The sequence below is a fragment of the Phyllobates terribilis genome, unplaced genomic scaffold (genome assembly GCF_046119375.1).
Source record: "Phyllobates terribilis strain yellow unplaced genomic scaffold, ASM4611937v1 Scaffold_40__1_contigs__length_11209783, whole genome shotgun sequence".
Taxonomy (NCBI): domain Eukaryota; kingdom Metazoa; phylum Chordata; class Amphibia; order Anura; family Dendrobatidae; genus Phyllobates; species Phyllobates terribilis.
In genome coordinates, this window is record NW_027362800.1 from 4,738,743 (window position 1) to 4,764,596 (window position 25,854).

Here is a 25,854-nt window from a genome sequence, read left to right on the forward strand (position 1 = left end):
AAAATCCGACAAACAAGCAAAATGAACAAAAAGCATTGAATTCAATTCTTTCTGATTTTAGAAACTGCATTAAAGAAGGGGTGCACCGGTCCTGGAGATACTGCAATACCAGGTCAATGCGTGGAGTGGACAGAGCAAGCTCTTTTTCCATCTCCCTGTTCTAAAAATCCATTTAATATATGGTCCCCAGATAGGGGACGTATCAGATATTAAACTGATAAGAACAGATACTACACTTGATCTTAGCCAAAAGGCCGAGAAGCGATAACCAGAATTGGTTTCCGACTACGGTGCCACCCAAGGATTCTGAAAAGTCCATTTGTGGAGATGGCCACCTGGACTCCCGTTAAGAAGACATGCTGTCAACATCTAGATCCCTCACATGCCTGCACTTTTCGGCTTGCTGCTGCTGCAATCCACGCGTTTTAGATCTGCATAACTCCACCTCTTTTAGCACAGTACCCTCAACCCCCGGCTGTTCCCACCCGCCTCAACACCGTTGGAAGGGAGGAGAACCAATTAAGGCGGGGGGGGGGGTGGAACGAGCAGCTGTCTACCCTTAGCAGGAGGGTTGCTGATTAATTACCTCTCCTGCTGCTGCTGCTGCTGGCTGTCCAGCAGCAGACTGAAGGTGGCTGCTGCTGTGCGCAGGTATATAAAGGCTCAGAGCCTATTATGACACGCGCAGCCAGCGTTCCATTGCCACATTCCGTCTACTGCAGGCGGGATACCTGGATGGCTGAATGTCACTGAGAAGCTCACAGAGACCGCCATAAGCAACAGTTTAAAAGAATGCCACAGACTAATCAACCAAACTTTTTGGGTTGGTTTCTCTTTTATAGTCTGCAGGCATTAAATGAAAGAAGTCAGTGTTCCAGCAGAGGGAGACAACGTTTCAGAAAAGGCATTGTAGCAAACCAAAAAAGAAATTTTAAGCGCAGCAGAGTAACCAGCTCACATACCTGTTAGCTCAGGTGAGTTTAAAAGGCTGCTGTTGATAACAAGGGCATTTGCTAAATAGATGGTGTGTGTGCAACAATATACTGAAAGGTCAATTATATTGTGCAGCTTATCTCACCACCTGTAGTTATTTAGGTGAAAGCTCCAAAATGCTTGCCTAATATGTCTGTTTATCCAAAAGGAAGTATAGAGGGAGAGCTAGATAGATAGCATTGCATTACATTACATTACATGGCAATGCAATGCACAGTTGCTGAAGTTGAACCAAAATGAGCTTGTCATCTGGCTTCTGCAACTTTTAACATGAAAAATCCAATGAGGAGAAGAAAAGCAAAGCCAAAGAGTCCATCCCAAAATCCGACAAACAAGCAAAATGAACAAAAAGCATTGAATTCAATTCTTTCTGATTTTAGAAACTGCATTAAAGAAGGGGTGCACCGGTCCTGGAGATACTGCAATACCAGGTCAATGCGTGGAGTGGACAGAGCAAGCTCTTTTTCCATCTCCCTGTTCTAAAAATCCATTTAATATATGGTCCCCAGATAGGGGACGTATCAGATATTAAACTGATAAGAACAGATACTACACTTGATCTTAGCCAAAAGGCCGAGAAGCGATAACCAGAATTGGTTTCCGACTACGGTGCCACCCAAGGATTCTGAAAAGTCCATTTGTGGAGATGGCCACCTGGACTCCCGTTAAGAAGACATGCTGTCAACCTCTAGATCCCTCACATGCCTGCACTTTTCGGCTTGCTGCTGCTGCAATCCACGCGTTTTAGATCTGCATAACTCCACCTCTTTTAGCACAGTACCCTCAACCCCCGGCTGTTCCCACCCGCCTCAACACCGTTGGAAGGGAGGAGAACCAATTAAGGCGGGGGGGGGGGTGGAACGAGCAGCTGTCTACCCTTAGCAGGAGGGTTGCTGATTAATTACCTCTCCTGCTGCTGCTGCTGCTGGCTGTCCAGCAGCAGACTGAAGGTGGCTGCTGCTGTGCGCAGGTATATAAAGGCTCAGAGCCTATTATGACACGCGCAGCCAGCGTTCCATTGCCACATTCCGTCTACTGCAGGCGGGATACCTGGATGGCTGAATGTCACTGAGAAGCTCACAGAGACCGCCATAAGCAACAGTTTAAAAGAATGCCACAGACTAATCAACCAAACTTTTTGGGTTGGTTTCTCTTTTATAGTCTGCAGGCATTAAATGAAAGAAGTCAGTGTTCCAGCAGAGGGAGACAACGTTTCAGAAAAGGCATTGTAGCAAACCAAAAAAGAAATTTTAAGCGCAGCAGAGTAACCAGCTCACATACCTGTTAGCTCAGGTGAGTTTAAAAGGCTGCTGTTGATAACAAGGGCATTTGCTAAATAGATGGTGTGTGTGCAACAATATACTGAAAGGTCAATTATATTGTGCAGCTTATCTCACCACCTGTAGTTATTTAGGTGAAAGCTCCAAAATGCTTGCCTAATATGTCTGTTTATCCAAAAGGAAGTATAGAGGGAGAGCTAGATAGATAGCATTGCATTACATTACATTACATGGCAATGCAATGCACAGTTGCTGAAGTTGAACCAAAATGAGCTTGTCATCTGGCTTCTGCAACTTTTAACATGAAAAATCCAATGAGGAGAAGTAAAGCAAAGCCAAAGAGTCCATCCCAAAATCCGACAAACAAGCAAAATGAACAAAAAGCATTGAATTCAATTCTTTCTGATTTTAGAAACTGCATTAAAGAAGGGGTGCACCGGTCCTGGAGATACTGCAATACCAGGTCAATGCGTGGAGTGGACAGAGCAAGCTCTTTTTCCATCTCCCTGTTCTAAAAATCCATTTAATATATGGTCCCCAGATAGGGGACGTATCAGATATTAAACTGATAAGAACAGATACTACACTTGATCTTAGCCAAAAGGCCGAGAAGCGATAACCAGAATTGGTTTCCGACTACGGTGCCACCCAAGGATTCTGAAAAGTCCATTTGTGGAGATGGCCACCTGGACTCCCGTTAAGAAGACATGCTGTCAACCTCTAGATCCCTCACATGCCTGCACTTTTCGGCTTGCTGCTGCTGCAATCCACGCGTTTTAGATCTGCATAACTCCACCTCTTTTAGCACAGTACCCTCAACCCCCGGCTGTTCCCACCCGCCTCAACACCGTTGGAAGGGAGGAGAACCAATTAAGGCGGGGGGGGGTGGAACGAGCAGCTGTCTACCCTTAGCAGGAGGGTTGCTGATTAATTACCTCTCCTGCTGCTGCTGCTGCTGGCTGTCCAGCAGCAGACTGAAGGTGGCTGCTGCTGTGCGCAGGTATATAAAGGCTCAGAGCCTATTATGACACGCGCAGCCAGCGTTCCATTGCCACATTCCGTCTACTGCATGCGGGATACCTGGATGGCTGAATGTCACTGAGAAGCTCACAGAGACCGCCATAAGCAACAGTTTAAAAGAATGCCACAGACTAATCAACCAAACTTTTTCGGTTGGTTTCTCTTTTATAGTCTGCAGGCATTAAATGAAAGAAGTCAGTGTTCCAGCAGAGGGAGACAACGTTTCAGAAAAGGCATTGTAGCAAACAAAAAAAGAAATTTTAAGCGCAGCAGAGTAACCAGCTCACATACCTGTTAGCTCAGGTGAGTTTAAAAGGCTGCTGTTGATAACAAGGGCATTTGCTAAATAGATGGTGTGTGTGCAACAATATACTGAAAGGTCAATTATATTGTGCAGCTTATCTCACCACCTGTAGTTATTTAGGTGAAAGCTCCAAAATGCTTGCCTAATATGTCTGTTTATCCAAAAGGAAGTATAGAGGGAGAGCTAGATAGATAGCATTGCATTACATTACATTACATGGCAATGCAATGCACAGTTGCTGAAGTTGAACCAAAATGAGCTTGTCATCTGGCTTCTGCAACTTTTAACATGAAAAATCCAATGAGGAGAAGAAAAGCAAAGCCAAAGAGTCCATCCCAAAATCCGACAAACAAGCAAAATGAACAAAAAGCATTGAATTCAATTCTTTCTGATTTTAGAAACTGCATTAAAGAAGGGGTGCACCGGTCCTGGAGATACTGCAATACCAGGTCAATGCGTGGAGTGGACAGAGCAAGCTCTTTTTCCATCTCCCTGTTCTAAAAATCCATTTAATATATGGTCCCCAGATAGGGGACGTATCAGATATTAAACTGATAAGAACAGATACTACACTTGATCTTAGCCAAAAGGCCGAGAAGCGATAACCAGAATTGGTTTCCGACTACGGTGCCACCCAAGGATTCTGAAAAGTCCATTTGTGGAGATGGCCACCTGGACTCCCGTTAAGAAGACATGCTGTCAACCTCTAGATCCCTCACATGCCTGCACTTTTCGGCTTGCTGCTGCTGCAATCCACGCGTTTTAGATCTGCATAACTCCACCTCTTTTAGCACAGTACCCTCAACCCCCGGCTGTTCCCACCCGCCTCAACACCGTTGGAAGGGAGGAGAACCAATTAAGGCGGGGGGGGGGTGGAACGAGCAGCTGTCTACCCTTAGCAGGAGGGTTGCTGATTAATTACCTCTCCTGCTGCTGTTGCTGGCTGTCCAGCAGCAGACTGAAGGTGGCTGCTGCTGTGCGCAGGTATATAAAGGCTCAGAGCCTATTATGACACGCGCAGCCAGCGTTCCATTGCCACATTCCGTCTACTGCAGGCGGGATACCTGGATGGCTGAATGTCACTGAGAAGCTCACAGAGACCGCCATAAGCAACAGTTTAAAAGAATGCCACAGACTAATCAACCAAACTTTTTGGGTTGGTTTCTCTTTTATAGTCTGCAGGCATTAAATGAAAGAAGTCAGTGTTCCAGCAGAGGGAGACAACGTTTCAGAAAAGGCATTGTAGCAAACCAAAAAAGAAATTTTAAGCGCAGCAGAGTAACCAGCTCACATACCTGTTAGCTCAGGTGAGTTTAAAAGGCTGCTGTTGATAACAAGGGCATTTGCTAAATAGATGGTGTGTGTGCAACAATATACTGAAAGGTCAATTATATTGTGCAGCTTATCTCACCACCTGTAGTTATTTAGGTGAAAGCTCCAAAATGCTTGCCTAATATGTCTGTTTATCCAAAAGGAAGTATAGAGGGAGAGCTAGATAGATAGCATTGCATTACATTACATTACATGGCAATGCAATGCACAGTTGCTGAAGTTGAACCAAAATGAGCTTGTCATCTGGCTTCTGCAACTTTTAACATGAAAAATCCAATGAGGAGAAGAAAAGCAAAGCCAAAGAGTCCATCCCAAAATCCGACAAACAAGCAAAATGAACAAAAAGCATTGAATTCAATTCTTTCTGATTTTAGAAACTGCATTAAAGAAGGGGTGCACCGGTCCTGGAGATACTGCAATACCAGGTCAATGCGTGGAGTGGACAGAGCAAGCTCTTTTTCCATCTCCCTGTTCTAAAAATCCATTTAATATATGGTCCCCAGATAGGGGACGTATCAGATATTAAACTGATAAGAACAGATACTACACTTGATCTTAGCCAAAAGGCCGAGAAGCGATAACCAGAATTGGTTTCCGACTACGGTGCCACCCAAGGATTCTGAAAAGTCCATTTGTGGAGATGGCCACCTGGACTCCCGTTAAGAAGACATGCTGTCAACCTCTAGATCCCTCACATGCCTGCACTTTTCGGCTTGCTGCTGCTGCAATCCACGCGTTTTAGATCTGCATAACTCCACCTCTTTTAGCACAGTACCCTCAACCCCCGGCTGTTCCCACCCGCCTCAACACCGTTGGAAGGGAGGAGAAGCAATTAAGGCGGGGGGGGGGTGGAACGAGCAGCTGTCTACCCTTAGCAGGAGGGTTGCTGATTAATTACCTCTCCTGCTGCTGCTGCTGCTGGCTGTCCAGCAGCAGACTGAAGGTGGCTGCTGCTGTGCGCAGGTATATAAAGGCTCAGAGCCTATTATGACACGCGCAGCCAGCGTTCCATTGCCACATTCCGTCTACTGCAGGCGGGATACCTGGATGGCTGAATGTCACTGAGAAGCTCACAGAGACCGCCATAAGCAACAGTTTAAAAGAATGCCACAGACTAATCAACCAAACTTTTTGGGTTGGTTTCTCTTTTATAGTCTGCAGGCATTAAATGAAAGAAGTCAGTGTTCCAGCAGAGGGAGACAACGTTTCAGAAAAGGCATTGTAGCAAACCAAAAAAGAAATTTTAAGCGCAGCAGAGTAACCAGCTCACATACCTGTTAGCTCAGGTGAGTTTAAAAGGCTGCTGTTGATAACAAGGGCATTTGCTAAATAGATGGTGTGTGTGCAACAATATACTGAAAGGTCAATTATATTGTGCAGCTTATCTCACCACCTGTAGTTATTTAGGTGAAAGCTCCAAAATGCTTGCCTAATATGTCTGTTTATCCAAAAGGAAGTATAGAGTGAGAGCTAGATAGATAGCATTGCATTACATTACATTACATGGCAATGCAATGCACAGTTGCTGAAGTTGAACCAAAATGAGCTTGTCATCTGGCTTCTGCAACTTTTAACATGAAAAATCCAATGAGGAGAAGAAAAGCAAAGCCAAAGAGTCCATCCCAAAATCCGACAAACAAGCAAAATGAACAAAAAGCATTGAATTCAATTCTTTCTGATTTTAGAAACTGCATTAAAGAAGGGGTGCACCGGTCCTGGAGATACTGCAATACCAGGTCAATGCGTGGAGTGGACAGAGCAAGCTCTTTTTCCATCTCCCTGTTCTAAAAATCCATTTAATATATGGTCCCCAGATAGGGGACGTATCAGATATTAAACTGATAAGAACAGATACTACACTTGATCTTAGCCAAAAGGCTGAGAAGCGATAACCAGAATTGGTTTCCGACTACGGTGCCACCCAAGGATTCTGAAAAGTCCATTTGTGGAGATGGCCACCTGGACTCCCGTTAAGAAGACATGCTGTCAACCTCTAGATCCCTCACATGCCTGCACTTTTCGGCTTGCTGCTGCTGCAATCCACGCGTTTTAGATCTGCATAACTCCACCTCTTTTAGCACAGTACCCTCAACCCCCGGCTGTTCCCACCCGCCTCAACACCGTTGGAAGGGAGGAGAACCAATTAAGGCGGGGGGGGGGGGGAACGAGCAGCTGTCTACCCTTAGCAGGAGGGTTGCTGATTAATTACCTCTCCTGCTGCTGCTGCTGCTGGCTGTCCAGCAGCAGACTGAAGGTGGCTGCTGCTGTGCGCAGGTATATAAAGGCTCAGAGCCTATTATGACACGCGCAGCCAGCGTTCCATTGCCACATTCCGTCTACTGCAGGCGGGATACCTGGATGGCTGAATGTCACTGAGAAGCTCACAGAGACCGCCATAAGCAACAGTTTAAAAGAATGCCACAGACTAATCAACCAAACTTTTTGGGTTGGTTTCTCTTTTATAGTCTGCAGGCATTAAATGAAAGAAGTCAGTGTTCCAGCAGAGGGAGACAACGTTTCAGAAAAGGCATTGTAGCAAACCAAAAAAGAAATTTTAAGCGCAGCAGAGTAACCAGCTCACATACCTGTTAGCTCAGGTGAGTTTAAAAGGCTGCTGTTGATAACAAGGGCATTTGCTAAATAGATGGTGTGTGTGCAACAATATACTGAAAGGTCAATTATATTGTGCAGCTTATCTCACCACCTGTAGTTATTTAGGTGAAAGCTCCAAAATGCTTGCCTAATATGTCTGTTTATCCAAAAGGAAGTATAGAGGGAGAGCTAGATAGATAGCATTGCATTACATTACATTACATGGCAATGCAATGCACAGTTGCTGAAGTTGAACCAAAATGAGCTTGTCATCTGGCTTCTGCAACTTTTAACATGAAAAATCCAATGAGGAGAAGAAAAGCAAAGCCAAAGAGTCCATCCCAAAATCCGACAAACAAGCAAAATGAACAAAAAGCATTGAATTCAATTCTTTCTGATTTTAGAAACTTCATTAAAGAAGGGGTGCACCGGTCCTGGAGATACTGCAATACCAGGTCAATGCGTGGAGTGGACAGAGCAAGCTCTTTTTCCATCTCCCTGTTCTAAAAATCCATTTAATATATGGTCCCCAGATAGGGGACGTATCAGATAATAAACTGATAAGAACAGATACTACACTTGATCTTAGCCAAAAGGCCGAGAAGCAATAACCAGAATTGGTTTCCGACTACGGTGCCACCCAAGGATTCTGAAAAGTCCATTTGTGGAGATGGCCACCTGGACTCCCGTTAAGAAGACATGCTGTCAACCTCTAGATCCCTCACATGCCTGCACTTTTCGGCTTGCTGCTGCTGCAATCCACGCGTTTTAGATCTGCATAACTCCACCTCTTTTAGCACAGTACCCTCAACCCCCGGCTGTTCCCACCCGCCTCAACACCGTTGGAAGGGAGGAGAACCAATTAAGGCGGGGGGGGGGGGTGGAACGAGCAGCTGTCTACCCTTAGCAGGAGGGTTGCTGATTAATTACCTCTCCTGCTGCTGCTGCTGCTGGCTGTCCAGCAGCAGACTGAAGGTGGCTGCTGCTGTGCGCAGGTATATAAAGGCTCAGAGCCTATTATGACACGCGCAGCCAGCGTTCCATTGCCACATTCCGTCTACTGCAGGCGGGATACCTGGATGGCTGAATGTCACTGAGAAGCTCACAGAGACCGCCATAAGCAACAGTTTAAAAGAATGCCACAGACTAATCAACCAAACTTTTTGGGTTGGTTTCTCTTTTATAGTCTGCAGGCATTAAATGAAAGAAGTCAGTGTTCCAGCAGAGGGAGACAACGTTTCAGAAAAGGCATTGTAGCAAACCAAAAAAGAAATTTTAAGCGCAGCAGAGTAACCAGCTCACATACCTGTTAGCTCAGGTGAGTTTAAAAGGCTGCTGTTGATAACAAGGGCATTTGCTAAATAGATGGTGTGTGTGCAACAATATACTGAAAGGTCAATTATATTGTGCAGCTTATCTCACCACCTGTAGTTATTTAGGTGAAAGCTCCAAAATGCTTGCCTAATATGTCTGTTTATCCAAAAGGAAGTATAGAGGGAGAGCTAGATAGATAGCATTGCATTACATTACATTACATGGCAATGCAATGCACAGTTGCTGAAGTTGAACCAAAATGAGCTTGTCATCTGGCTTCTGCAACTTTTAACATGAAAAATCCAATGAGGAGAAGAAAAGCAAAGCCAAAGAGTCCATCCCAAAATCCGACAAACAAGCAAAATGAACAAAAAGCATTGAATTCAATTCTTTCTGATTTTAGAAACTGCATTAAAGAAGGGGTGCACCGGTCCTGGAGATACTGCAATACCAGGTCAATGCGTGGAGTGGACAGAGCAAGCTCTTTTTCCATCTCCCTGTTCTAAAAATCCATTTAATATATGGTCCCCAGATAGGGGACGTATCAGATATTAAACTGATAAGAACAGATCAGGTTTCAACATATTTTATTATGTGCGTAAAAGATGGTTTACAATCAAAAACAGCAACACAAACAATACATTAATAAAACACAGAATTCCACCCATAAAAACCCCATATACGATTAGCATCCCTCCTCCCAATACATTTGACATCCCTCAAGTAATAAATATACATCTGACTAAAAGCAATTTTAAGACAATCCTTCACAGAAATAGCATCACGTTTAAAAAGTAAAATATTGCGTGCCTTCCAAAGGGCGTCTTTAAAACAGTTAATCATACACCAAGATATACAATACTGTTGAGGGGTCGGACATTTAAAAAGGCCATATAAAACATATTCATGGTTAAAATCTCTTAAACCGCAAGTCCATTTTAAAAGAATCCCAACTTTGTGCCAAAGTTCCTGTGCAAATGGGCAATTCCACATAAGGTGCAAGGTGGTTTCGTCATAAACACATGAGTCTCTGGGGCATTTTGCTCTGGCCACCAGGCCTCTCCTGTGTTGAAACTCTCTGGTGGGGAGGCACTGGTGGACCACCATCCATGCGATATCCTTATGTCCATTTGCTAAGAATTTCCCGAAGACATTCTTCCAAACTTGCTTCGATCTCTCTTCTGAGAAATTTACTATGGGGGTCACATCTTCATTCCTCCTCAGAAAAGATAAAAGCTTCTTGCGGTCTTTAAAAATGTCCATATTAAAATCACCAAGGCTATAAAATCGAACAGTCTTTTCTAAGATTGCTTGGTGTTTGGGGGGGCATAGTAAAACAGGGGAATTCAACGACAACTTAAACCATCTTTTAAAAATCATCCCACAAGTATATTTTAAAAAATAACTTAGCGCACTATTACCATTAAAATGTTTGAATCAAAAGCAGAAATAATTTAAATACAAATAAATATGTAAATCGGGGACATCCCTTCCGCCTTTCATTTTATTCTTCCTCATTATTTCTCTCCTTAATTTTTCCATTTTGGAGTTCCATAAAAACATAAAGATCATCCTAGTCATTTTTTTAATTAAAACATCAGAGGGGGGGTACACCATAGCTATATACAGTATGAGGGGTAACAACACTGATTTTATAATTAAAATTTTCCCCTCCATTGTTAGGGACCTCAAACCCCAAAATGATATTTTCTTTGACATTTTTTCTATGACATTCTCCCAGCTTTGAGTTCCCACATTCTCCTCGTTAAAAACAACTCCAAGAATATTTACATTGTCTTGTTTTATAGTGAGCTGCGGGAGTTGGGCGGTGTCCCAGGATCCCAAAGTCAGACATTCAGATTTATTTAAATTAAGTTTAAAACCGGATGCCTGGGAAAAAAAATCAATGCGCAACACCGCCCTCCGGAGGGAAGCAGGGTCCACGCACACAACCGTCACGTCATCCATGTAGCCAAAGACTCTCACATCACTGCCACCTCCGCCAGGAACAGGAACCCCTCTAATCACTTTGTCTTTCCTTATTGCGCTCAGCAGGGGCTCCATGGCGCAGATGAACAGGATGGGCGACAAGGGGCATCCCTGCTTCACTCCGGACTCAAGGGGAACTCCATCTGTTAAAAAGCCATTAAGAGAAATTTGACTAAAACAATTTTTATATAAAATCTTAATACAATTTAAAAGCATATTAGGGATACCCATTCTTTTTAAAACTGTAAAAAGAAATGTATGAGAGACTCTATCGAAAGCTTTTTCAAAATCTAGGGCTAAAAGAGCTACATTTTGACCCCGGTCTCTGGAATACCAAATTACATCCCTTAATACGTTTAAAACCTCTGAAATACTTCTGCCTGGTACACTACAAACCTGCTCAGGCTGGATTAGTTTGGCAATGACATTCCTGAGCCGGTTTGCAACCACCTTAGCAAGTACCTTGTAATCAACATTTAGGAGAGTTATGGGTCTCCAATTCGCTAGAGTACTGCGATCACCTTTTTTATATATCAAAGACACCACTCCTCTCCTCCACGAAAATGGCAACTGTTCACAAATAAAAACTTCTTTAAAAAGCATAAAAAGGTCCTCTTTTAAAATGTCCCAAAAAGTAAGATAAAACTCTACAGGTAGTCCATCACACCCAGGTGCTTTGCCCTTAGAGAAACTTTTAAAAACATAAAATAATTCCTCTAAAACAATATCGCGTTCTAAAAACTCCTGGTCTGTAAAATTTAACTTAAAATCGAGATCATTAAGAGCATCAGATAAAAAGGACTCATCTATACACTTTTTACTAAAAAGATGCTTATAAAAGTTAAAAGTAGCATTCAACATTCCCTGCATAGATGTTTCACCCTCTAGATTTGTGATCACTTCTCTTTTATCCATGACTTTTTTGAAGAAGAAGCGAGAGCACTTCTCCCCCTCCTCCAAGTGCTGCACTCTAGAGTTAAAAATAATCTCTTTCCCCTTTGTGTCTATGCAGTTCTGGATTTCAGTTTTTAGGCTAGCAATATCATCTCCCACCTCCACCCCTAGCTCTTTGAATTTAAAAAATGTTTGTAGTTTGGTGTTAAGATCACTAAAACATCTTTTTTTCTCTCTAGCTTTACGTCTCCCTGCTTTTATAAAAAACATTCTGACTTTTTTTTTCAAATTTTCCCACCAGGTTACCATAGGGGCATCAGAAGGTTTTTGTCGCTGCCAGGCTTGATAGGCTTTACCAAAGTCTTGTCGAATCAGAGGGTCCTCCAGCAGGTAAGTACTTAGACGCCAGAGGCCCCTGTTGACCCTCTGTTCATCCCGGTATTCTAGGTGCACCTCCAAGCCCTTATGGTCAGAAAATATATTTGATGTTAAAACACATTTTACAGGGTTAAAATCATCTGATAGGAAAATAAAATCGATCCTGGAGGACACCCCTCTTCCGGACCACGTATAACCAGGGTCCGTCGGCAGGAGTGACCTCCACGCATCGCATAATTTAAAATCAGTTATAAAATCTTTCAATAGATGACATGACTTATCCAATTTGCGTAAAGGGTCACCCCCCGCTCGTTGTTCACTAGCACAAAGACAATTAAAATCACCCCCTACGATCAGGGGAGATGACCCAGTACAGTACAATGGCAATATCCCAAATAAATTAATTCTCTCTTGCTTATCAGGGGGAGCATAAATATTCATTACACGTAGGGTAAAACCATTAAATTTAAAATGCACTAAAACCACTCTGCCTGGTACTATTTCTGTGACAGCATTTACAGTAATATTTCTCCCACGACAGAGGAAGCCCACCACCGCTGACTTGTTGTCATTGGAGCCAGACCAGATGGAGGGCCCCAGTCTCCAATCTGTCTTGATGTCATTATAATTTAGTGCATGTTGTATCCCGCATTCCTGTAATAAACAAATGTCAAAGTCAGCGGTTTCTAAATACTTGAATAGAGCAGCCCTACGAACTGGGCTCTTTAATGACCTCACATTCAGTGAGACAAGTCTTAATGTGGGCATTCATAGGTCAGGGTGGTGGATCTTCCATGAGGACACCTGACTCAAAGCCCTGTATGTCAAATTGCTCCAGGACATCCGGGCTAGAGGACCCAAACGACTCGATATTCTGTGAGCCGGCGGTTGCCCCCTCGTAGGTCACGGTTCCCAGCCACATTCCAGGAGACGCTGGGGCTTCGACATTCCGTCTCTTTTTCGGGGCAGACTCCACTAGGTCACTGGTGCAGTCCTCCTCTTCCTCCACCTCCTCCAGTGGGAGAGACTGGTCCATCAGGATAAGATCACCAACACCGATTCCCTGATGTTCGCCACCTAGAAGCAAAGCCCCCTCATCTGGCTGGCTAATCGCCCTGGAAGATCCTGAGGCCATCGCTGCGTGGTCCCCTGTAGCCAACCGCACAGGGGCACCACCCTCCAGCCCAACAGGATCGGTATCGGGAACCATCGACACGGAGGATACCCTCCCAGAAGGAGGACCCCTCCGCTCCGGTCCATGCGAGGTCCGCCCATCGTTAAGGGACTTCGATGCAGGGGCCGCCCCAGAGGGGCCTCCGGCTCCCTGCTCCATCCCAGCCTTCTCGCCCTTCGAACCGCCCTCCGACGCCGGCCCGCCAGTGAAGACCGGCGGGCGCATCGGCTCAGCTGCAGAAGATGCAGCTTCTGCGTAGGTCCTGGTCCTGGTCCTGTTGGGGCATCCTCGGAACATGTGCCCCGCCTCACCACAAAGATTGCATTTCCTCCCAGCGGGACAGTCCTTCATTAAATGTCCGTAACAGCTGCAATTATTGCAGCGGTCTACTTTCCTGCCCGTGCAGGACGTTTGGGTATGACCCATTTGTCCACAGTTCCTGCAACATACCGGCATTCCAGGGTAAAATAAGTAGCCTCTGCTCTTACCGATCACAAATGTTGAGGGAGGGTGTAGCATTCCTCCCACTCCGCTTGGGTCCCTCTTTAGACGGGCCATGTACCTCCTCTTGCCGCACCAGAAGCCTACCGCGTTCTTCACAGTGCCCAGGTATCTCAGATCGTCACAATAACGGACAAGGTAGGTCGAGATGTCTGCAGCTTCCACAAAGGGGTTCGGGAAATGCACCACGATAGGGATCTCGTCATAGGCATACAAGAGACAAAAGGTTAGTCCATCCAATTCATCCAAGTAGTTTTTCTCATTTACCTTTTGTACGAGTTGGTGACAGCATCCCTGGCTCTTGAAGGTGATGGTGTAAGTCCCCTTGTACTCATTGTCCTGGAAGCAGAATATGTCTTCCCGCCGAAACTCCAGAACTCCAAGCAGAATCCTATGGCAGATGTAATCCAAATTCTTCTCCGTCCTCGATCCTGCTCCAACTTCAATCCTCACGGTGTTCCGCATCCGGGCATCACCCGATGAATATGTGAGCGTTGCCGGCATCCTTCACTCAGGAACGTACCGACTCTTCTCTCTGAAAGGCGCAAGCCTTCATGGGATCCCTTCCCGTTGCTCCCGGACTAATCCTTCCTCCCAATAGCAGCAGGGGGGTTAAGTCCCTCCGAAAAGGAACGATCCCCCCAGGCCGAGAGAAAGGGTACCAAGAGCACCTCACAGGCAAGACCACACAGGTAAACCTGATAGATCGTGCCAAAAGGCCGAGAAGCGATAACCAGAATTGGTTTCCGACTACGGTGCCACCCAAGGATTCTGAAAAGTCCATTTGTGGAGATGGCCACCTGGACTCCCGTTAAGAAGACATGCTGTCAACCTCTAGATCCCTCACATGCCTGCACTTTTCGGCTTGCTGCTGCTGCAATCCACGCGTTTTAGATCTGCATAACTCCACCTCTTTTAGCACAGTACCCTCAACCCCCGGCTGTTCCCACCCGCCTCAACACCGTTGGAAGGGAGGAGAACCAATTAAGGCGGGGGGGGGGGGGAACGAGCAGCTGTCTACCCTTAGCAGGAGGGTTGCTGATTAATTACCTCTCCTGCTGCTGCTGCTGCTGGCTGTCCAGCAGCAGACTGAAGGTGGCTGCTGCTGTGCGCAGGTATATAAAGGCTCAGAGCCTATTATGACACGCGCAGCCAGTGTTCCATTGCCACATTCCGTCTACTGCAGGCGGGATACCTGGATGGCTGAATGTCACTGAGAAGCTCACAGAGACCGCCATAAGCAACAGTTTAAAAGAATGCCACAGACTAATCAACCAAACTTTTTGGGTTGGTTTCTCTTTTATAGTCTGCAGGCATTAAATGAAAGAAGTCAGTGTTCCAGCAGAGGGAGACAACGTTTCAGAAAAGGCATTGTAGCAAACCAAAAAAGAAATTTTAAGCGCAGCAGAGTAACCAGCTCACATACCTGTTAGCTCAGGTGAGTTTAAAAGGCTGCTGTTGATAACAAGGGCATTTGCTAAATAGATGGTGTGTGTGCAACAATATACTGAAAGGTCAATTATATTGTGCAGCTTATCTCACCACCTGTAGTTATTTAGGTGAAAGCTCCAAAATGCTTGCCTAATATGTCTGTTTATCCAAAAGGAAGTATAGAGGGAGAGCTAGATAGATAGCATTGCATTACATTACATTACATGGCAATGCAATGCACAGTTGCTGAAGTTGAACCAAAATGAGCTTGTCATCTGGCTTCTGCAACTTTTAACATGAAAAATCCAATGAGGAGAAGAAAAGCAAAGCCAAAGAGTCCATCCCAAAATCCGACAAACAAGCAAAATGAACAAAAAGCATTGAATTCAATTCTTTCTGATTTTAGAAACTGCATTAAAGAAGGGGTGCACCGGTCCTGGAGATACTGCAATACCAGGTCAATGCGTGGAGTGGACAGAGCAAGCTCTTTTTCCATCTCCCTGTTCTAAAAATCCATTTAATATATGGTCCCCAGATAGGGGACGTATCAGATATTAAACTGATAAGAACAGATACTACACTTGATCTTAGCCAAAAGGCCGAGAAGCGATAACCAGAATTGGTTTCCGACTACGGTGCCACCCAAGGATTCTGAAAAGTCCATTTGTGGAGATGGCCACCTGGACTCCCGTTAAGAAGACATGCTGTCAACCTCTAGATCCCTCACATGCCTGCACTTTTCGGCTTGCTGCTGCTGCAATCCACGCGTTTTAGATCTGCATAACTCCACCTCTTTTAGCACAGTACCCTCAACCCCCGGCTGTTCCCACCCGCCTCAACACCGTTGGAAGGGAGGAGAACCAATTAAGGCGGGGGGGGGGGTGGAACGGGCAGCTGTCTACCCTTAGCAGGAGGGTTGCTGATTAATTACCTCTCCTGCTGCTGCTGCTGCTGGCTGTCCAGCAGCAGACTGAAGGTGGCTGCTGCTGTGCGCAGGTATATAAAGGCTCAGAGCCTATTATGACACGCGCAGCCAGCGTTCCATTGCCACATTCCGTCTACTGCAGGCGGGATACCTGGATGGCTGAATGTCACTGAGAAGCTCACAGAGACCGCCATAAGCAACAGTTTAAAAGAATGCCACAGACTAATCAACCAAACTTTTTGGGTTGGTTTCTCTTTTATAGTCTGCAGGCATTAAATGAAAGAAGTCAGTGTTCCAGCAGAGGGAGACAACGTTTCAGAAAAGGCATTGTAGCAAACCAAAAAAGAAATTTTAAGCGCAGCAGAGTAACCAGCTCACATACCTGTTAGCTCAGGTGAGTTTAAAAGGCTGCTGTTGATAACAAGGGCATTTGCTAAATAGATGGTGTGTGTGCAACAATATACTGAAAGGTCAATTATATTGTGCAGCTTATCTCACCACCTGTAGTTATTTAGGTGAAAGCTCCAAAATGCTTGCCTAATATGTCTGTTTATCCAAAAGGAAGTATAGAGGGAGAGCTAGATAGATAGCATTGCATTACATTACATTACATGGCAATGCAATGCACAGTTGCTGAAGTTGAACCAAAATGAGCTTGTCATCTGGCTTCTGCAACTTTTAACATGAAAAATCCAATGAGGAGAAGAAAAGCAAAGCCAAAGAGTCCATCCCAAAATCCGACAAACAAGCAAAATGAACAAAAAGCATTGAATTCAATTCTTTCTGATTTTAGAAACTGCATTAAAGAAGGGGTGCACCGGTCCTGGAGATACTGCAATACCAGGTCAATGCGTGGAGTGGACAGAGCAAGCTCTTTTTCCATCTCCCTGTTCTAAAAATCCATTTAATATATGGTCCCCAGATAGGGGACGTATCAGATATTAAACTGATAAGAACAGATACTACACTTGATCTTAGCCAAAAGGCCGAGAAGCGATAACCAGAATTGGTTTCCGACTACGGTGCCACCCAAGGATTCTGAAAAGTCCATTTGTGGAGATGGCCACCTGGACTCCCGTTAAGAAGACATGCTGTCAACCTCTAGATCCCTCACATGCCTGCACTTTTCGGCTTGCTGCTGCTGCAATCCACGCGTTTTAGATCTGCATAACTCCACCTCTTTTAGCACAGTACCCTCAACCCCCGGCTGTTCCCACCCGCCTCAACACCGTTGGAAGGGAGGAGAACCAATTAAGGCGGGGGGGGGGGTGGAACGAGCAGCTGTCTACCCTTAGCAGGAGGGTTGCTGATTAATTACCTCTCCTGCTGCTGCTGGCTGTCCAGCAGCAGACTGAAGGTGGCTGCTGCTGTGCGCAGGTATATAAAGGCTCAGAGCCTATTATGACACGCGCAGCCAGCGTTCCATTGCCACATTCCGTCTACTGCAGGCGGGATACCTGGATGGCTGAATGTCACTGAGAAGCTCACAGAGACCGCCATAAGCAACAGTTTAAAAGAATGCCACAGACTAATCAACCAAACTTTTTGGGTTGGTTTCTCTTTTATAGTCTGCAGGCATTAAATGAAAGAAGTCAGTGTTCCAGCAGAGGGAGACAACGTTTCAGAAAAGGCATTGTAGCAAACCAAAAAAGAAATTTTAAGCGCAGCAGAGTAACCAGCTCACATACCTGTTAGCTCAGGTGAGTTTAAAAGGCTGCTGTTGATAACAAGGGCATTTGCTAAATAGATGGTGTGTGTGCAACAATATACTGAAAGGTCAATTATATTGTGCAGCTTATCTCACCACCTGTAGTTATTTAGGTGAAAGCTCCAAAATGCTTGCCTAATATGTCTGTTTATCCAAAAGGAAGTATAGAGGGAGAGCTAGATAGATAGCATTGCATTACATTACATTACATGGCAATGCAATGCACAGTTGCTGAAGTTGAACCAAAATGAGCTTGTCATCTGGCTTCTGCAACTTTTAACATGAAAAATACAATGAGGAGAAGAAAAGCAAAGCCAAAGAGTCCATCCCAAAATCCGACAAACAAGCAAAATGAACAAAAAGCATTGAATTCAATTCTTTCTGATTTTAGAAACTGCATTAAAGAAGGGGTGCACCGGTCCTGGAGATACTGCAATACCAGGTCAATGCGTGGAGTGGACAGAGCAAGCTCTTTTTCCATCTCCCTGTTCTAAAAATCCATTTAATATATGGTCCCCAGATAGGGGACGTATCAGATATTAAACTGATAAGAACAGATACTACACTTGATCTTAGCCAAAAGGCCGAGAAGCGATAACCAGAATTGGTTTCCGACTACGGTGCCACCCAAGGATTCTGAAAAGTCCATTTGTGGAGATGGCCACCTGGACTCCCGTTAAGAAGACATGCTGTCAACCTCTAGATCCCTCACATGCCTGCACTTTTCGGCTTGCTGCTGCTGCAATCCACGCGTTTTAGATCTGCATAACTCCACCTCTTTTAGCACAGTACCCTCAACCCCCGGCTGTTCCCACCCGCCTCAACACCGTTGGAAGGGAGGAGAACCAATTAAGGCGGGGGGGGGGGGTGGAACGAGCAGCTGTCTACCCTTAGCAGGAGGGTTGCTGATTAATTACCTCTCCTGCTGCTGCTGCTGCTGGCTGTCCAGCAGCAGACTGAAGGTGGCTGCTGCTGTGCGCAGGTATATAAAGGCTCAGAGCCTATTATGACACGCGCAGCCAGCGTTCCATTGCCACATTCCGTCTACTGCAGGCGGGATACCTGGATGGCTGAATGTCACTGAGAAGCTCACAGAGACCGCCATAAGCAACAGTTTAAAAGAATGCCACAGACTAATCAACCAAACTTTTTGGGTTGGTTTCTCTTTTATAGTCTGCAGGCATTAAATGAAAGAAGTCAGTGTTCCAGCAGAGGGAGACAACGTTTCAGAAAAGGCATTGTAGCAAACCAAAAAAGAAATTTTAAGCGCAGCAGAGTAACCAGCTCACATACCTGTTAGCTCAGGTGAGTTTAAAAGGCTGCTGTTGATAACAAGGGCATTTGCTAAATAGATGGTGTGTGTGCAACAATATACTGAAAGGTCAATTATATTGTGCAGCTTATCTCACCACCTGTAGTTATTTAGGTGAAAGCTCCAAAATGCTTGCCTAATATGTCTGTTTATCCAAAAGGAAGTATAGAGGGAGAGCTAGATAGATAGCATTGCATTACATTACATTACATGGCAATGCAATGCACAGTTGCTGAAGTTGAACCAAAATGAGCTTGTCATCTGGCTTCTGCAACTTTTAACATGAAAAATCCAATGAGGAGAAGAAAAGCAAAGCCAAAGAGTCCATCCCAAAATCCGACAAACAAGCAAAATGAACAAAAAGCATTGAATTCAATTCTTTCTGATTTTAGAAACTGCATTAAAGAAGGGGTGCACCGGTCCTGGAGATACTGCAATACCAGGTCAATGCATGGAGTGGACAGAGCAAGCTCTTTTTCCATCTCCCTGTTCTAAAAATCCATTTAATATATGGTCCCCAGATAGGGGACGTATCAGATATTAAACTGATAAGAACAGATACTACACTTGATCTTAGCCAAAAGGCCGAGAAGCGATAACCAGAATTGGTTTCCGACTACGGTGCCACCCAAGGATTCTGAAAAGTCCATTTGTGGAGATGGCCACCTGGACTCCCGTTAAGAAGACATGCTGTCAACCTCTAGATCCCTCACATGCCTGCACTTTTCGGCTTGCTGCTGCTGCAATCCACGCGTTTTAGATCTGCATAACTCCACCTCTTTTAGCACAGTACCCTCAACCCCCGGCTGTTCCCACCCGCCTCAACACCGTTGGAAGGGAGGAGAACCAATTAAGGCGGGGGGGGGGGGGTGGAACGAGCAGCTGTCTACCCTTAGCAGGAGGGTTGCTGATTAATTACCTCTCCTGCTGCTGCTGCTGCTGGCTGTCCAGCAGCAGACTGAAGGTGGCTGCTGCTGTGCGCAGGTATATAAAGGCTCAGAGCCTATTATGACACGCGCAGCCAGCGTTCCATTGCCACATTCCGTCTACTGCAGGCGGGATACCTGGATGGCTGAATGTCACTGAGAAGCTCACAGAGACCGCCATAAGCAACAGTTTAAAAGAATGCCACAGACTAATCAACCAAACTTTTTGGGTTGGTTTCTCTTTTATAGTCTGCAGGCATTAAATGAAAGAAGTCAGTGTTCCAGCAGAGGGAGACAACGTTTCAGAAAAGGCATTGTAGCAAACCAAAAAAGAAATTTTAAGCGCAGCAGAGTAACCAGCTCACATACCTGTTAGCTCAGGTGAGTTTAAAAGGCTGCTGTTGATAACAAGGGCATTTGCTAAATAGATGGTGTGTGTGCAACAATATACTGAAAGGTCAATTATATTGTGCAGCTTATCTCACCACCTGTAGTTATTTAGGTGAAAGCTCCAAAATGCTTGCCTAATATGTCTGTTTATCCAAAAGGAAGTATAGAGGGAGAGCTAGATAGATAGCATTGCATTACATTACATTACATGGCAATGCAATGCACAGTTGCTGAAGTTGAACCAAAATGAGCTTGTCATCTGGCTTCTGCAACTTTTAACATGAAAAATCCAATGAGGAGAAGAAAAGCAAAGCCAAAGAGTCCATCCCAAAATCCGACAAACAAGCAAAATGAACAAAAAGCATTGAATTCAATTCTTTCTGATTTTAGAAACTGCATTAAAGAAGGGGTGCACCGGTCCTGGAGATACTGCAATACCAGGTCAATGCATGGAGTGGACAGAGCAAGCTCTTTTTCCATCTCCCTGTTCTAAAAATCCATTTAATATATGGTCCCCAGATAGAGGACGTATCAGATATTAAACTGATAAGAACAGATACTACACTTGATCTTAGCCAAAAGGCCGAGAAGCGATAACCAGAATTGGTTTCCGACTACGGTGCCACCCAAGGATTCTGAAAAGTCCATTTGTGGAGATGGCCACCTGGACTCCCGTTAAGAAGACCTGCTGTCAACCTCTAGATCCCTCACATGCCTGCACTTTTCGGCTTGCTGCTGCTGCAATCCACGCGTTTTAGATCTGCATAACTCCACCTCTTTTAGCACAGTACCCTCAACCCCCGGCTGTTCCCACCCGCCTCAACACCGTTGGAAGGGAGGAGAACCAATTAAGGCGGGGGGGGGGGTGGAACGAGCAACTGTCTACCCTTAGCAGGAGGGTTGCTGATTAATTACCTCTCCTGCTGCTGCTGCTGGCTGTCCAGCAGCAGACTGAAGGTGGCTGCTGCTGTGCGCAGGTATATAAAGGCTCAGAGCCTATTATGACACGCGCAGCCAGCGTTCCATTGCCACATTCCGTCTACTGCAGGCGGGATACCTGGATGGCTGAATGTCACTGAGAAGCTCACAGAGACCGCCATAAGCAACAGTTTAAAAGAATGCCACAGACTAATCAACCAAACTTTTTGGGTTGGTTTCTCTTTTATAGTCTGCAGGCATTAAATGAAAGAAGTCAGTGTTCCAGCAGAGGGAGACAACGTTTCAGAAAAGGCATTGTAGCAAACCAAAAAATAAATTTTAAGCGCAGCAGAGTAACCAGCTCACATACCTGTTAGCTCAGGTGAGTTTAAAAGGCTGCTGTTGATAACAAGGGCATTTGCTAAATAGATGGTGTGTGTGCAACAATATACTGAAAGGTCAATTATATTGTGCAGCTTATCTCACCACCTGTAGTTATTTAGGTGAAAGCTCCAAAATGCTTGCCTAATATGTCTGTTTATCCAAAAGGAAGTATAGAGGGAGAGCTAGATAGATAGCATTGCATTACATTACATTACATGGCAATGCAATGCACAGTTGCTGAAGTTGAACCAAAATGAGCTTGTCATCTGGCTTCTGCAACTTTTAACATGAAAAATCCAATGAGGAGAAGAAAAGCAAAGCCAAAGAGTCCATCCCAAAATCCGACAAACAAGCAAAATGAACAAAAAGCATTGAATTCAATTCTTTCTGATTTTAGAAACTGCATTAAAGAAGGGGTGCACTGGTCCTGGAGATACTGCAATACCAGGTCAATGCGTGGAGTGGACAGAGCAAGCTCTTTTTCCATCTCCCTGTTCTAAAAATCCATTTAATATATGGTCCCCAGATAGGGGACGTATCAGATATTAAACTGATAAGAACAGATACTACACTTGATCTTAGCCAAAAGGCCGAGAAGCGATAACCAGAATTGGTTTCCGACTACGGTGCCACCCAAGGATTCTGAAAAGTCCATTTGTGGAGGTGGCCACCTGGACTCCCGTTAAGAAGACATGCTGTCAACCTCTAGATCCCTCACATGCCTGCACTTTTCGGCTTGCTGCTGCTGCAATCCACGCGTTTTAGATCTGCATAACTCCACCTCTTTTAGCACAGTACCCTCAACCCCCGGCTGTTCCCACCCGCCTCAACACCGTTGGAAGGGAGGAGAACCAATTAAGGCGGGGGGGGGGGGGGTGGAACGAGCAGCTGTCTACCCTTAGCAGGAGGGTTGCTGATTAATTACCTCTCCTGCTGCTGCTGCTGCTGGCTGTCCAGCAGCAGACTGAAGGTGGCTGCTGCTGTGCGCAGGTATATAAAGGCTCAGAGCCTATTATGACACGCGCAGCCAGCGTTCCATTGCCACATTCCGTCTACTGCAGGCGGGATACCTGGATGGCTGAATGTCACTGAGAAGCTCACAGAGACCGCCATAAGCAACAGTTTAAAAGAATGCCACAGACTAATCAACCAAACTTTTTGGGTTGGTTTCTCTTTTATAGTCTGCAGGCATTAAATGAAAGAAGTCAGTGTTCCAGCAGAGGGAGACAACGTTTCAGAAAAGGCATTGTAGCAAACCAAAAAAGAAATTTTAAGCGCAGCAGAGTAACCAGCTCACATACCTGTTAGCTCAGGTGAGTTTAAAAGGCTGCTGTTGATAACAAGGGCATTTGCTAAATAGATGGTGTGTGTGCAACAATATACTGAAAGGTCAATTATATTGTGCAGCTTATCTCACCACCTGTAGTTATTTAGGTGAAAGCTCCAAAATGCTTGCCTAATATGTCTGTTTATCCAAAAGGAAGTATAGAGGGAGAGCTAGATAGATAGCATTGCATTACATTACATTACATGGCAATGCAATGCACAGTTGCTGAAGTTGAACCAAAATGAGCTTGTCATCTGGCTTCTGCAACTTTTAACATGAAAAATCCAATGAGGAGAAGAAAAGCAAAGCCAAAGAGTCCATCCCAAAATCCGACAAACAAGCAAAATGAACAAAAAGCATTGAATTCAATTCTTTCTGATTTTAGAAACTGCATTAAAGAAGGGGTGCACCGGTCCTGGAGATACTGCAATACCAGGTCAATGCGTGGAGTGGACAGAGCAAGCTCTTTTTCCATCTCCCTGTTCTAAAAATCCATTTAATATATGGTCCCCAGATAGGGGACGTATCAGATATTAAACTGATAAGAACAGATACTACACTTGATCTTAGCCAAAAGGCCGAGAAGCGATAACCAGAATTGGTTTCCGACTACGGTGCCACCCAAGGATTCTGAAAAGTCCATTTGTGGAGATGGCCACCTGGACTCCCGTTAAGAAGACATGCTGTCAACCTCTAGATCCCTCACATGCCTGCACTTTTCGGCATGCTGCTGCTGCAATCCACGCGTTTTAGATCTGCATAACTCCACCTCTTTTAGCACAGTACCCTCAACCCCCGGCTGTTCCCACCCGCCTCAACACCGTTGGAAGGGAGGAGAACCAATTAAGGCGGGGGGGGGGGGTGGAACGAGCAGCTGTCTACCCTTAGCAGGAGGGTTGCTGATTAATTACCTCTCCTGCTGCTGCTGCTGCTGGCTGTCCAGCAGCAGACTGAAGGTGGCTGCTGCTGTGCGCAGGTATATAAAGGCTCAGAGCCTATTATGACACGCGCAGCCAGCGTTCCATTGCCACATTCCGTCTACTGCAGGCGGGATACCTGGATGGCTGAATGTCACTGAGAAGCTCACAGAGACCGCCATAAGCAACAGTTTAAAAGAATGCCACAGACTAATCAACCAAACTTTTTGGGTTGGTTTCTCTTTTATAGTCTGCAGGCATTAAATGAAAGAAGTCAGTGTTCCAGCAGAGGGAGACAACGTTTCAGAAAAGGCATTGTAGCAAACCAAAAAAGAAATTTTAAGCGCAGCAGAGTAACCAGCTCACATACCTGTTAGCTCAGGTGAGCTTAAAAGGCTGCTGTTGATAACAAGGGCATTTGCTAAATAGATGGTGTGTGTGCAACAATATACTGAAAGGTCAATTATATTGTGCAGCTTATCTCACCACCTGTAGTTATTTAGGTGAAAGCTCCAAAATGCTTGCCTAATATGTCTGTTTATCCAAAAGGAAGTATAGAGGGAGAGCTAGATAGATAGCATTGCATTACATTACATTACATGGCAATGCAATGCACAGTTGCTGAAGTTGAACCAAAATGAGCTTGTCATCTGGCTTCTGCAACTTTTAACATGAAAAATCCAATGAGGAGAAGAAAAGCAAAGCCAAAGAGTCCATCCCAAAATCCGACAAACAAGCAAAATGAACAAAAAGCATTGAATTCAATTCTTTCTGATTTTAGAAACTGCATTAAAGAAGGGGTGCACCGGTCCTGGAGATACTGCAATACCAGGTCAATGCGTGGAGTGGACAGAGCAAGCTCTTTTTCCATCTCCCTGTTCTAAAAATCCATTTAATATATGGTCCCCAGATAGGGGACGTATCAGATATTAAACTGATAAGAACAGATACTACACTTGATCTTAGCCAAAAGGCCGAGAAGCGATAACCAGAATTGGTTTCCGACTACGGTGCCACCCAAGGATTCTGAAAAGTCCATTTGTGGAGATGGCCACCTGGACTCCCGTTAAGAAGACATGCTGTCAACCTCTAGATCCCTCACATGCCTGCACTTTTCGGCTTGCTGCTGCTGCAATCCACGCGTTTTAGATCTGCATAACTCCACCTCTTTTAGCACAGTGCCCTCAACCCCCGGCTGTTCCCACCCGCCTCAACACCGTTGGAAGGGAGGAGAACCAATTAAGGCGGGGGGGGGGGGGTGGAACGAGCAGCTGTCTACCCTTAGCAGGAGGGTTGCTGATTAATTACCTCTCCTGCTGCTGCTGCTGCTGGCTGTCCAGCAGCAGACTGAAGGTGGCTGCTGCTGTGCGCAGGTATATAAAGGCTCAGAGCCTATTATGACACGCGCAGCCAGCGTTCCATTGCCACATTCCGTCTACTGCAGGCGGGATACCTGGATGGCTGAATGTCACTGAGAAGCTCACAGAGACCGCCATAAGCAACAGTTTAAAAGAATGCCACAGACTAATCAACCAAACTTTTTGGGTTGTTTTCTCTTTTATAGTCTGCAGGCATTAAATGAAAGAAGTCAGTGTTCCAGCAGAGGGAGACAACGTTTCAGAAAAGGCATTGTAGCAAACCAAAAAAGAAATTTTAAGCGCAGCAGAGTAACCAGCTCACATACCTGTTAGCTCAGGTGAGTTTAAAAGGCTGCTGTTGATAACAAGGGCATTTGCTAAATAGATGGTGTGTGTGCAACAATATACTGAAAGGTCAATTATATTGTGCAGCTTATCTCACCACCTGTAGTTATTTAGGTGAAAGCTCCAAAATGCTTGCCTAATA

General features: G+C 45.1%; 16 non-coding genes across 16 annotated transcripts; all 16 read right to left on the minus strand.

Moving 5' to 3' along the window:
- Positions 1 to 75: 75 nt before the first annotated feature.
- On the minus strand, positions 76 to 266 carry LOC141187580 (U2 spliceosomal RNA). Its single transcript, XR_012261753.1, has one exon. It is a non-coding gene; the product is annotated as a U2 spliceosomal RNA (small nuclear RNA).
- A 1,121-nt stretch (positions 267 to 1,387) lies between these two features.
- LOC141187581 (U2 spliceosomal RNA) lies at positions 1,388 to 1,578 on the minus strand. The gene has a single exon (XR_012261754.1). It is a non-coding gene; the product is annotated as a U2 spliceosomal RNA (small nuclear RNA).
- A 1,121-nt stretch (positions 1,579 to 2,699) lies between these two features.
- On the minus strand, positions 2,700 to 2,890 carry LOC141187582 (U2 spliceosomal RNA). Its single transcript, XR_012261755.1, has one exon. It is a non-coding gene; the product is annotated as a U2 spliceosomal RNA (small nuclear RNA).
- A 1,119-nt stretch (positions 2,891 to 4,009) lies between these two features.
- Positions 4,010 to 4,200, minus strand: LOC141187585 (U2 spliceosomal RNA). Its single transcript, XR_012261757.1, has one exon. It is a non-coding gene; the product is annotated as a U2 spliceosomal RNA (small nuclear RNA).
- Positions 4,201 to 5,317: 1,117 nt separating this feature from the next.
- Positions 5,318 to 5,508, minus strand: LOC141187586 (U2 spliceosomal RNA). Its single transcript, XR_012261758.1, has one exon. It is a non-coding gene; the product is annotated as a U2 spliceosomal RNA (small nuclear RNA).
- A 1,120-nt stretch (positions 5,509 to 6,628) lies between these two features.
- On the minus strand, positions 6,629 to 6,819 carry LOC141184171 (U2 spliceosomal RNA). Its single transcript, XR_012258952.1, has one exon. It is a non-coding gene; the product is annotated as a U2 spliceosomal RNA (small nuclear RNA).
- A 1,120-nt stretch (positions 6,820 to 7,939) lies between these two features.
- On the minus strand, positions 7,940 to 8,130 carry LOC141185292 (U2 spliceosomal RNA). The gene has a single exon (XR_012259968.1). It is a non-coding gene; the product is annotated as a U2 spliceosomal RNA (small nuclear RNA).
- A 1,122-nt stretch (positions 8,131 to 9,252) lies between these two features.
- LOC141185891 (U2 spliceosomal RNA) lies at positions 9,253 to 9,442 on the minus strand. Its single transcript, XR_012260487.1, has one exon. It is a non-coding gene; the product is annotated as a U2 spliceosomal RNA (small nuclear RNA).
- Positions 9,443 to 15,622: 6,180 nt separating this feature from the next.
- Positions 15,623 to 15,813, minus strand: LOC141187587 (U2 spliceosomal RNA). Its single transcript, XR_012261759.1, has one exon. It is a non-coding gene; the product is annotated as a U2 spliceosomal RNA (small nuclear RNA).
- A 1,121-nt stretch (positions 15,814 to 16,934) lies between these two features.
- On the minus strand, positions 16,935 to 17,125 carry LOC141187588 (U2 spliceosomal RNA). The gene has a single exon (XR_012261760.1). It is a non-coding gene; the product is annotated as a U2 spliceosomal RNA (small nuclear RNA).
- Positions 17,126 to 18,240: 1,115 nt separating this feature from the next.
- On the minus strand, positions 18,241 to 18,431 carry LOC141187589 (U2 spliceosomal RNA). The gene has a single exon (XR_012261761.1). It is a non-coding gene; the product is annotated as a U2 spliceosomal RNA (small nuclear RNA).
- A 1,122-nt stretch (positions 18,432 to 19,553) lies between these two features.
- Positions 19,554 to 19,744, minus strand: LOC141191313 (U2 spliceosomal RNA). Its single transcript, XR_012265310.1, has one exon. It is a non-coding gene; the product is annotated as a U2 spliceosomal RNA (small nuclear RNA).
- A 1,123-nt stretch (positions 19,745 to 20,867) lies between these two features.
- On the minus strand, positions 20,868 to 21,058 carry LOC141184512 (U2 spliceosomal RNA). Its single transcript, XR_012259260.1, has one exon. It is a non-coding gene; the product is annotated as a U2 spliceosomal RNA (small nuclear RNA).
- Positions 21,059 to 22,176: 1,118 nt separating this feature from the next.
- Positions 22,177 to 22,367, minus strand: LOC141186524 (U2 spliceosomal RNA). Its single transcript, XR_012260795.1, has one exon. It is a non-coding gene; the product is annotated as a U2 spliceosomal RNA (small nuclear RNA).
- A 1,124-nt stretch (positions 22,368 to 23,491) lies between these two features.
- LOC141187590 (U2 spliceosomal RNA) lies at positions 23,492 to 23,682 on the minus strand. Its single transcript, XR_012261762.1, has one exon. It is a non-coding gene; the product is annotated as a U2 spliceosomal RNA (small nuclear RNA).
- Positions 23,683 to 24,804: 1,122 nt separating this feature from the next.
- LOC141187591 (U2 spliceosomal RNA) lies at positions 24,805 to 24,995 on the minus strand. The gene has a single exon (XR_012261763.1). It is a non-coding gene; the product is annotated as a U2 spliceosomal RNA (small nuclear RNA).
- Between the last annotated feature and the right edge of the window lie 859 nt (positions 24,996 to 25,854).